At 43.9% G+C, this 12500-nt stretch overlaps 1 long non-coding RNA gene across 2 annotated transcripts in view; it reads left to right on the forward strand.

The window, feature by feature from the left end:
• The window catches only part of LOC124850733, a 133554-nt gene that overhangs the window by 120126 nt on the left and 928 nt on the right, over positions 1–12500 (forward strand). For both annotated transcript variants that reach the window (XR_007031535.1, XR_007031534.1), the window contains 2 exons: positions 5633–5738; positions 11266–12500. The exon at positions 11266–12500 is cut by the window's right edge and continues 928 nt beyond it. This is a non-coding gene — a long non-coding RNA (uncharacterized LOC124850733). The remainder of the gene's footprint in view (positions 1–5632; positions 5739–11265) is intronic.

Here is a 12500-nt window from a genome sequence, read left to right on the forward strand (position 1 = left end):
GTATGTTTGCTTCTTCCTTCTTTTTCTGCTGCGGCGCCAATTAAACATAGACCTCTGCGAGAGAAACCAGACCTACGGGCTGAAGACGAGCAGCCTTTTAAAAGCGGGACTGGCGGCTCGTCAGCGAGCGCTCTCCGTCAGTCGTTCTTTTTCCCCACTGCTAGGTTCCCGTGCGCAGTTTCCCCCTCGCCCTCTCCTCATCCCCATCACTTAGGGAAGCGTCGGCGTGTTAAACGCGAACAACAAAGACGGGCTGTCTTGCCATTTTCTGCTTCCCCGCTGTTTCCCCACATTGCTGCAGTGGCTAAATTAGACGGAGCCGAACACAGAAATTAGAGCGCCGAGGCCAGATGTGATATTTGTTTTTCTCACTGCGGTGTCAGGTAGATGTAAAAAAAAGAAGAAAGAAATGGAAAAAATCAAAACTGCTGCCTCATTGGATCTGGGACTCATCGTGGATCGCTGATGGTGGCCAGCTAATGATTTGATCGCGTTAGGAGGAGTGGAGTGTTTGTGTGCGACTCTGCCAGGAGAGTTAACAACCTCCGCGAACAGGCCGCGGCTCAGCGTCTTGATTTGTGCGCGGCCGGTGGCGCGCGTGTGTGTGTGTGTGTGTGTGTGTGTGTGTGTGTGTGTGTGTGTGTATTTGCGAGTGTGCGTGCGCGCGCGCCTCCTCACTTGCTGTTTTTTGCCTATAAAAGCAATTTGCCCCATGCTCGGGCTAGGCAATGAGCAGATGCTACCATTGTAAATGATGATGCGAGCAGCCATAATAAAGAGTTGATAAACACAGAATTACTGCTGGGCCATGGGCACACGGGGAGGGGGAGGGGGAGGGGGAGGGACGGGGAGGAGGGAGGTGAGGAGAGAACACACACATTATGAGAGAGAGAGAGAGAGAGAGAGAGTGTGTTGGGGAAACAGGTAACTGCTTTCATGCTTAAAATATATAGACTGGACACAATCAATTATTCGGTTTATCCTCTGATTATGCTGCGGCAGTTCAAATGTCCTCTTCCCTTTCCACGCAACGGGATGTCAGCAGTGAGCTCGGCCGTGAGTCGATGTTTAAAAAACAAACGCTTTTTAGACTCGTTTTCTGAATACATTTTTTTGAAATCGCCATCTTGCGCAGGGTGTGGCAAGTTTTATCTTAAAATGGGAACATGTCGTAAAATTTGATGTTGTATCGCCATAGATTGATCCCGCGCCTTCAAACTGCACATTTAAAGGGCCACTTCACTATTTATGTGAAGATGAAAACGCTTGTATTAAGGAAAATGATTTATTCTTTGAAAAGTAAGTAATGTCAACAAAAAGATACCCGCGTGTATATGAATGGATGTGGTTCACTATGTGTATAAGTATACTGTACATATATTGTGCTGTACAGTGCACATGACAGACATGGCAGCTTCATTATATACCCAGAAACACCAACCAGCATATGAAAAAGTCTTGGGGAAGCATGATATCTTTGTCTTTTAATATGGACAAATGCCACAAATGTATTTGTACAAAACATTAGCCATTATCTATAGCTATATTAGTCTATAATATACAAAACTGGCCTTGGTAGTTATCTATAACACGCCTCTCTTGGCTTTGCCCTGTTTCTCCCCCTGGACTGGAGCACTGTTTTGATGCCACTGTACAACAAGTGACTTGTAAATGCTGTGACCCCTGACTCATAGGGGACCAGTGTGTGTGTGTGTGTGTGTGTGTGTGTGTGTGTGTGTGTGTCCAGGATGTTAGTCAGAGGGCTGCGATGTGGGCCCTTTGAAGAGCCTGTTCACCATGTAGTGTATTATTTTTTTTTCCTTCTTTGCACCCCGCCAAGCATCTTCCCTTCCACCCTGTGTTTGATGTTTGTTGGACATTTTGCTGAACAAAAAAAAAAAGAATAAAAAAACAAACAACAGCACACACACACACACACACACACACACACACACACACACACACACACACACACACACACATGCTTTTGACAAACACACAGAAATAGGATTAGCACTCTCGCGGACACACACAATGCATTCTTGAAAAACCTCCTCAGAGAGGAGTGAGGGGAAGGCAGGGGGGGGGGGGGGCAAATGTAAGGAAGATTAAGAGAGAGAGAGAGGAAGACCGGTAGTGAGAGAGAGAGAGAGAGAGAGAGAGAGAGACGGGGAGAGGGGGAGATTCCTCTCCCTTCGGCAGCACTGCTGGTGTCTCTTTCATGTCCTCCATGCTTGGATCTGAGGCTCTGTCTCCCAGCTGGGCCTGGCGTGCATGTGTGCAGCTAAGTGCTGTCTAATTTCCCCTCGGATCTCCCGGCCGTAGCCACTGATTTCCCCCTACCACCACCCCGCCAACACCCCCACCACCACGGCCTCCACCCCCCCCCCTCCCGACCCGTCTGTGGGAAGCGGGGACTGGGTTTGGGGCAGTGTTGACCACTCAAGGAGCAGTTTCCACACAATGGTAAAGCCTGCGCCGGAATAGAGACGGCGATGTGTTGTGTTACTGAAAAAGCCAAAAAACGAGACCGCACTCAAACCGCCGTGCTCCCCCCGGACCGTCTGCAGGGAGGAATGACAGCAAATTGCTTTTACATAATACGTTTGGCATTTAACCAACGCCTGTGCTAGGTGTTTTTCCGTCGTGTATCATTGTGACAGGGAAACTGGGGTTTGGGTGAAACGTGTAATATTATATCTTCGAAAACTCGCTCAAAACAGCAGAATGTGATATTTCCTTGGGTCTGTCTGAAGACACACATGTGAGCGTATCATTGGGTTGTGTAAACAGCAGATGGTGCCAAACTGCAGCAGAATTTATTAGGGGCACTTCGTGCCATTTTGGGGGATTTTTGAGTGGAAGGACGCATTGCGGGTGGGGCTTTGTTGTGTGGTGCTCAGTTCAAAAGATTTATCAATCCAGTCAGCACATGAGAAGAGAGACACAGTAATTGCCCTTTTTTGGGGGTTTGGGGCCCCTGAATATATCTGCATTGTATGTCAACAAACTTCCAGCGCGAGGGAACTTATACACGATGCATTTTTATAGATCATTAACGACGTCTTACTGACAAATAGTTAACGTGGAGATGTATAGTATGGATTTTGATATCAAACGATATTATATCACGTGTGACAAAAGTTTGAACTTTTGAAAAAAGTGCACGTTTCAGCTGACAAGGGTCTTAAAAATGTCGGGCAAGTGGTACTCATATTGGTATCATTTCACACACACACACACACACACACACCGCTACTCTCAAAGTATAAGCACCATAGCTAATGTTTATTCCAGTTGGACGCAGTGGATTCAAATTGTGAACAGTGTGGACACTAGATTTAATTCAAAGTCGATATGACAGAATCGTGCTCATCCAGCAGTTACGACGGATCGTTAGCTTTCATTTGATTTGGAGTCATTTGTTTGGTCACCTGGCAAACAATGTCCAGTAGTTGCTCTCCTTTAGCTCCGTCTTTGGTCTCCACCAACTCCAGTAGGGGACTCCAGGCTCTTTAGCTGCTTAGTGCTGCACCATGTTCCCCAGTTCATCGTTAACTCGGTCTGTCCTAGCTGTCACTCTTTCACTCTTTTTACCAAACCACATTCATTTCTGGTAAAAACTCAAAACCAAAACTCAATACAAAGATCAAAAAGAGCTGTAAATTTGGGTAATAATTATTGGCTTTGTGGTTCAGTGGTCTTAAGATATTTTGAAACCAAAGTTGCTTGTTGACAATGTTCCAAAGATTATTAACAATACTTTTCACAGGAACCTCAACACTACACTGTAAAATGTGTCGGCACAGTCGTGTAGTGTATAGGTGGTAGATAATAGTATTGGTGTACGTACCTTAAATCTTTAAGGATGCTAACTTCTGAAGCTACCTGGCTGGAGAACACCAGCAGTGCGAGGGGCCCGCTGGGAATCCTGCATGGGCCCTTATCCGGCATCGTATTGACTTTCAAAATGTGTACTGTACCCGGTGTGGTGTAAAAACTTACTACCGAGAGCATTTCTCCCAGGAAGCATTACAATCGTATGAAAAATAATCCTTTCTAACCCATATAAACAAGGGTTTGACAACCTGAAAGACGTAAAAAAAAATAAAATAATGAAATGGCGGATGCTGTTGTGCTGAACTATATGTCATCGTGGGGTGCAAACCTTTTGAGGCCCCTGAAGGAGAGCGACTCTGGGAGGGGTCTACACAGATCACAATTAAAAAATGTATATACATAAATAATAAAACATCAGGGAGGCAGGATGACTGAGAACCCGCTCAGCACTTTTTTTCTGTTAGCTGCTTGTGTGTGCACGGGTGGTTCATATGTACAACATATATTTACTGTGCAAATGCACGGCTCGTGTTAATTTGGAGTAATTCATATTAATGTTTACAGTTCATTCTGCAGCGGCGCGGGCTCTCGTGGCGATGATGAAGAGGGGAGGAAAAAAATGCAGGAACTTCAAACAGAAGTGACAAGATGACAAGGAGGAGGAGGAAAGACAATGGGGTGTAGAAAAAAAGAAGACGACGAACCTGAACGCTGCCTCGAGCCACAGCCGAGTTTAGAAGGAGTCTAGAAAAAAGGAGAACACATTCCAATGCAAATAACAACGCGGCCGCCTTTCATCAGTGCTTATTTCATTCTGAAGAGGAAAAAAGGGAGAAAGTGATGAGACGTACGTCTAAATCTGTGCTCGCAGCAAAGTCTTTTGATAGAGCGGAAAAATGTCCTCAGGTTGGATGATAGACGATGTGTACGCCGCACGCTGAATTCCCCAATTTGTTTTGTCTTCTTCTGTCTGTTTGTTAGAATCACCATTCAAAGGCATTTTTCACACAAACATGACGATACGTGAAATGCATCATATCTGCATAAGATGTTTTTCTCATCTGTTGTCACATGAGAGCACTTATGCAAAAATGCGTTCAAATTAAAACACAGATATCAAATTTGAGCGAAGTTACAGGAAGCCACTGCTAAGCCACCAGGCAGATGGGTTCTGCATTTGTGCAAAAACTGCTCCGGCAACTTTTTAAAGTGGAAACTGAAGATACTTTGTTATTTTGTCAGGTGCATTTTCTCGGCGGGTCCAAATGTGGAGGCCGAGCACAGGGAATTTGTGACTGTATGTATATGTACAGTCGGACTGTATTGTATGCATGGTGCCTTCAGGTCCCGGTGTGAACTAGCGGACATCGGAAACTTGACAGACAAACAACGACGCAGCGATCAAAGCTGGATGAATATAAATTACGTGACATTACACGACAATAAAACACCCTCCCGTGTCAGATTATTAAAATGGCGCCATGTTTACACGTTGATTTGTGTGATCAGACTGTGTTGGACAGCTGCTATCGTTCTGTGTTTCTATAATATGATTGACGATGATATTTAATGAAACGGTGGATCACGTTTGGTTTTGTGCACTATACCAATTTGTTTGTGGGTGGATGGTGGACAATGGACTTGTGTTGTGGTCAATTTGCCATTTGTAGTAGTAGTAGTAGTAGTTGTAGTATCAGACACACACACGCACACGCGCACACGTGCACACGCGCGATCCATTAGCAGGCTGGCCAGCTGTCAGTGAATATGTGTTTTGTCTGTCTCTCTCCAGTTGCGGCCAATCACCGAGTCTTATTTAATGCAATTAAGGAGGATGTCAATACTGAGCTGGGATTGGTCAAGAGGAACAGCGAGAGAGAATTCTGCCTATAGAGAAGGTAATTAGCACACGCCGGTCATTAGTACACAAACAGACCTACTATTTGTGCACACACTCTCACACACACACACACACACACACACACACACACAAGCTCAAGGATGGGAAAGCTGCCATCTGAGGGAGCTTGTGTTTTGCGTTCAGTTTACCTGCTTTCATGTGAAGAGGTAATGCACATAAACACGTACACGTTCAGAAGTGCTCCCAGCTATCAGTCCGCGCAGCAGTTTGTGTGTGTGTGTGTGTGTGTGTGTGTGTGTGTGTGTCTTGGAGATTTATTAAAACGCCTTCTAAACATGACCCATCTCTTTGAGGGTCTCATGGAGAGGTCCTGCAGCGAGCCTTTTAATGTAGGATCAGAGCGGACCCCTCTAAGATGCCACGCAAACAAACAGATTTGTTCGCGCGCGCGCACACACACGCACACCCACAAAACACACGCACACACACACACACGCACACGCACACCCACAAAACACACGCACACACACACGCACACACACACACACACACGTACAGAGGCATGTGCCATAACTCACCCCCCTCTCAATAATCCCCTCTCACTTCTAATGGTAGCCATTTGCCATTCATTAAGATCAAAATGTTGTTTTCTGCCAGGACAAATTGCGAAGCCATTCCACTCACAGCTTGAGAAAGGCCTGCTACACCGCTGGGTTTCTCTGGGCTATTTGAGCGCCCAAGCAGGGCGAGCTAATGTGGCTAACAGGCTCCGAATTGCGCAGTGTGGTAAAGTGTTGGGCTGAGGGGAGAGCAGGAGGGGAAGCAAGCAGGCGTCCCAGCTTCAATTTTTGCTGAATGCCCCCTTTTAAGGCTTCCTGTGCAATGTCTCAGGAACAGGAATTCCTCTTTTGACCGCTTGTGCTTTCAATTTGCCTCATCTTAAAATAAAAACTTCAGGCTGTTGTGAGGGGGGTCGTTCCCACTGCAATGTCACCCACAAAGAAGCCAACCCCAGTGTGGCGGAGTTCTCTTCTGATGGATGGCGGTTGAAGCATTTCTGCTGACATATTTGTCCTGGTCACCTTCCAGTTCTCTCTTTGTCCAACGGTGGACGGCAAGCGATGTCATGATACTCTCTAACTTCGCCCTTTGGCTGCATTCTCTTCCTTGAAGCCTTGGGGATCACAGGTATGATGGCACATTTCAGCCTGGAAGCCTCTGGAAAGTCACACTTAACAAAACGGCATCCTACGATGGATTGGAATTTCCCTTTTAATTGCCGGAAAATATAACTTTTGCTCACTGATACACTCTCAGGAGAAATAATTTGCTTTTTTCCACATTTGAATTAATCCGAGACACAGTTTTAGGGCACAACTGCGCATCTTCCTTTCTGAAATCCCTGGTCCCACTTGACCCCGCTCTGGATTTTGCCTAATTTTGAGCAACTTAAACTGGTAAAGCTTAAAATACCTCCCAGCATCAATGTGATTACACGCGTTGAATGTTGTTTTATCGGCTATTTGTGAAGTTTAACGTTAACCATTTTCCGTATTCATAAAAGTAGATATCTAAAATAAATGAACAAATATGACTTGATTTGACACAATGCAAAATATTCTTTTTTTTTTTCCAATGGCCACAGTCATTTCAACGTCTTCTGCAGCCTCATCCAGCATTCTTCCATATTTTCATATTTTCTGTCTGTGTCTGTGCTTTTGTAACCTTGTGAGTGAGATCATACAACTATCATGGTGTATGTATTCATATGCAATTTGAGCCAGTGTGTGTGTGTGTGTGTGTGTGTGTGTGTGTGTGTGCGGGGCAGGTGGGTGAGGGGGTGGTAATTAACAATGACATCTCCCGAGCCAGGTCTAATCAGTGCTCTCTTCTCCGCATATGCTATATTTGTCTCTCCTCTCCGTCCTTCTATCATAGTTATTATCACCTCATCTCTGTCTTTATTTACCTCCTCTGCTCTCTACTCTCTCCCCTACCATCCCCCCTCGTTTCACTCCTTCATTTATTCTCTGGAAAGATGTGATCAGAAAGAGATAATAGATCAACAAGGGCCACGCGTCTCCTCTCACGATAGCTTGTATAGAAAATATAGTTGTTCCCCTTTTATTCCTCGGAGAGGGGGAAGATGTACGAGATTGATGGTTTAATCAGGCTGTAGAAAGCTTTGTTAATTGGAAAATGATGTTATAACACTAATTGGACAGTCAAAGGGTATATACTTTACTGGATATGCTTTACGTGTGTGAGTGCAGCTAGGTTAATTAGCATTTCCCTTATAACTTTGCAGTGATGTGAAGATTGCATCTTTGCCTCGAATCACGTGCGAATGCAGCTGAAGGTGGCTTTGAAACTGCAGAAGAAAAGTTTTGTTTCGGGTTGTTTTGTTTTTTTTACAAGAGAGACACTAACTGAAGCTGAATCAATTTGATGCAATGGGAAACATCTGCACAAGCCAGCTCATGTGTCGTGTGTGTGTGTATATGTATCAGGCCTGTAACCAGAAAAGGAAACACAATGAAGGAGGAAGGAAAGTTTCAGCGGAAAATCTTAAAACGCACTCTACCTGGACTTCAAGATGGACTACAGGACTTAAAATGGCAGAGCTATTTGTGATTCACAGCATAGCTATTTATAGCCGTTGTCTCTTTTCTTTTATTTCATACACCTCGTGCACAAACCCAAAGAGATGATTCCAACATTTGACCACAATCGTCGCCCGCCTGCCGTCCCCCTTTGCCGTCCCCCTTTGCCCCCCCCTTGCCTTGAGCCTCCTGTTTCACACCACGTGAAGATTACTCCTCCTTCCCTGGCAGACGTTTCATTGGTTTAACATTTTTCAGCAATACAATTTCCTCCATTCTTTTTACGCTTTGGCTGAAAACAAATAAGATTGAACAGAACAGACAGAACGACTTAGCATTACTTCAGCCAGTATGTTAGCAATATTCACAAGGGGTGTTCTTCATGCAGTGTGCAGAGTTCAACAAAAAACTGGCCCTTTTTTTTCAGGAATTAAAGAAATGTATTTAATGTATTTCACACGTAGGAAATCTTTTCTGCAGCAAAGGAAGTAAATGATTCCTTGAGAGCCGACGCAAAACAAATTCTACAGGTGTAGCCGAGTTCTGATGGTACAGCGGGATAATGACCTGAAACGAACCTCCAGGCCCCGTCAGAACCGCACTGGGGGAAAATAAACCAGGCGGCGGCTTCGAGTCGCGGACTGGTGAGCTCGGTCCGCAGACTCTCCAGACGAGGTTTGGGGTCGAACTGGACGGAGGGCGAAAGAGAAGCAAGCTGCAAAGTGGAACACACTTTGCCAGGAACTTTCCCGAGATGACATTTTCATTTCGACTGTACAAAGAACGTCAGGCGTGTGTTCGGCTGGTGAATGTGTCAAAAGTTTAGGTCAAATTTACTTCAACCAAAAGTTGTTGTTTTTTTTTTTAAATCTCCAGAACAATGAGACACTACATTGAATTTAAGATCTGTGTGTGTGTGTGTGTGTGTGTGTGTGTGTGTCTGCGTGTGTGTGTGTGTGTCTGCGTGTGTGTGTCTGGCAGCGTTTGGGGGAACATGATAACCTTGTCTGCATGCAGGTCCAGGGGGTTGAGCGGAGAAGAGAACGCAAAGTTTCAGCCCTGCCAAATCTGTGCTTTTTAACTGGACCCAGAAACACACACGATAAGGCCCCAGACACTGAGAGGCATGAAGTCAGGTCCAAATGTGTGTATGGGCATCGGGCCAATATGTATTTCAGTGTGCGTGTGTGCGTGTGTGCGTGTGTGTGTGCGTGTGTGCGTGTGTGTGCCTGGATGGAAAAGCAAAGAGGGATAGGTACAGAGTTTACAGAAGTAAACAAAGAGAAAGAAAAAAACTTAAGAGGAAAACTGACCCCGTTAAAGTTTTTTTTAACGGGGTCAGTTTTTACATCGCTACCAAAAACAAAACAGCAAGAAAGAGGTCGGACAGAGGCGAGCTAAACGGAGGAGATAGACAAAGAACGAGAGACACGTTGAGACCAAAGTAAGTTGGAGAGAGTGTGTGAGACAAAGAAGGAGAACGTGTGAGAGACTAGTTAGCAGAGAAAAGAGAAGGGAAAAAGTGAAGTGGACGAAAACAAGTCAAGAGGACAGGATCTCTGTGTGTGTGAGAGCCAGAAAAAAACAAGAGTAACAGAAAGATGGAGTGAGCGTGTGTGTGACATAAAAGAGGAGGAGAGAGAAAGGCAACAGACGAAGATGGAGAATGTGAGCGTGAAAGAAAAAAAGAAAGAAACGTAGAGCTTGAGACAAACAGGGGGAGAATATGTGTTTGATTTTGAATGTATGTGTGTGTGTGTGTGTGTGTGTGTGTGTGTGAGCGAGCGAGAGAGAGAGAGAGAGAGAGAGGGGGCGTGTGAGAACAGGAAAGCCTCCCCCCAGCGCCCACCTGTCTCGCTGTAATGGGAGCCAAATGTTGAAAGGCCTGGAAGTTACATCTCTGGCTTCCTGCAGTCAGGAGTCTCCGAGCGATGGAATCCTGGACTCAAAATAACTCGCTGCTCAACACCGATTACATTTCCACTTTCTGGTCACTCCCATGGGCGCGGGTCAGCTAATACTACCGAATTCCGTGGGTTGTTTTTTTTTTACATTGCCCGCGCAGATGAGTTTGCCATTTCCCAATATTACAATTGAGGACGGGACTCGCAGGGGCATCGGCTAAACGTCTAACGACTCAGACTGAGTTATTATTTCACGGGGCTCCTGGATCAAGACCCGTCAATCAGTTTGGAAAGTGACAGCAGGTTCACATCCAGAGTTTTAGTTGTGAGGCAATAGTGTGGACTGCACCTTTAAGTTCACGTGACAGTTTCTAAGCCTCACAGTAAAAGGTCCTCAAGGTATATTACAGTATGCTGGGGGGGGAAAAAGAGATTTCAGATTTCTAAAAAACACTTTATCACCATGGTACCCACCACATATTTGCCAGTGAATGTACTGAAGAGGTGAGGAGGCCATTCTCCCCGGTTCCTCCTTCTTCTCCCTTTATAAAGTAAACAGCTGCACTTTCACGAACTCCGAGTGAGTCAAGCGACGATATGCAGACATCCAGTCAACAGCTCACGTATTTAACGTTACCTGACTTATAAGGTAAACGCCATATTTTTCACAGAAAGATCTGTGTCTCACCTCATCCTGAACCGCAAACATCAGATCTGCTGTCAACTTTGTGAGACTGTCTTCATACATATAAACACAAATACACACACACATACACACACACAAATGTATTCTTCTATTTCCTACTGTAAATACCTTCTTCTCTGTCATCTGATCAAAACACGCATCAGAGCCTGTCCCAAAGCAAATAATCTTATGAGTAATTGAGTATTCAAAGTGTAAAAAAACAAAGAAAAGGGAGTCATAAAACTCAATATGATATTTATTTGATATGGAAATGTTTATACATATGCATCACACCTTATTAATTATTTATATTGTCTTGTTTTTTTTCCCACTCGTCTGTGATATACATTATGTATTCTCGTCTTCCGGCAGACGCATCTTTGAAATGGCAAGAAGAAAGCGACAAAAGGATAAAAAAGAAGGGAAGGATCAGTTGGTGTCTCTCACTTTGACTACGACCGAAAAAGACAAAGACAAAAAAAAGTGAAAGAAGAAAAACTTCATCACACGGGCGAGTGACAGAAAATGTGAGACGACGGAGAGGGACAAAGAACGAGGGCCTTTCCTTCCACCTCCTCCGTTTCATGTCTCTGTCGCTGGAAAACAAAGGTGTACTGTACTATCCATGAGACACACACACACACACACACTGACCCCATATCTCATTTGCAATGCCACCAACCATGAAGACTCATTCACTCATACTCACCGGCACAATGTGCTGCTTAGGAACAGCAAGTGGGTGATTCTATTATCTCTGTCATTGTTCTCAGTGTATTTGAACATTTTAACAATAACTTTTCCTTTAAATGATCAGTTTTCCCCATATTTATAATATAAAGCTGATGAATTGATAATGAATCGGGGTTTTTTTAGGCCTTCTTTTCGGAAAGCATCATATTTCAAGTGGTACTTTTTTTTTTATACGATTACTTTTGATAAGCATACTTTTCAATTTCAATCATGTGTTAGAATTTTCAAAATCAGTTCCAGGATTTCAAAGAAAAGGTTTTCAGAAGCCTTTTAGGGCCCCAAACAAAGGTAAGTTTAAACTGTTCCATACTTTTACATGTACTTATTTGAACGAATATCACCCATGTGTCAATGAATATTAGGAACACAAGGATAGTGAAAAGGAGATGAGTTATATGAAGGACTGTTACTGAAAAAAAAAAGGAAATGTATTCCGTTACACATTGTGGAATGTAACTGAGAACTTTTACTCAAGTTTTGCTATTGTATTTTCTATTTCATGCTACTTTAGTCTTGAACCTCGACTGACATGCTCAAAACATATGATCATTTTATCAACTACAACTCATTGTTAAAGATTAAACACGTTATATAAACGTCTCGACTCACTACAACCATTTATTTAGTATAAGGTGCAATATTTTCAATGTTTAATTTATCCAACAATTCAATTAGATAAGATTAGACTTTTGATTCTCTGAATTGCATTACTGATAACAAAGAATTTGCATAAAGTAACTGACTAAATTTCACAGTGATCAGACCAAAACTTCGTCAACAATCCATAATCATCTGCTTGAAGGGAACTTTTACTTTGCATGTACATTTTATGTTTTTACATTACATTCGACTTC

Source organism: Scophthalmus maximus, chromosome 10, assembly GCF_022379125.1.
Source record: "Scophthalmus maximus strain ysfricsl-2021 chromosome 10, ASM2237912v1, whole genome shotgun sequence".
In the NCBI taxonomy this organism is placed as follows: Eukaryota; Metazoa; Chordata; class Actinopteri; order Pleuronectiformes; family Scophthalmidae; genus Scophthalmus; species Scophthalmus maximus.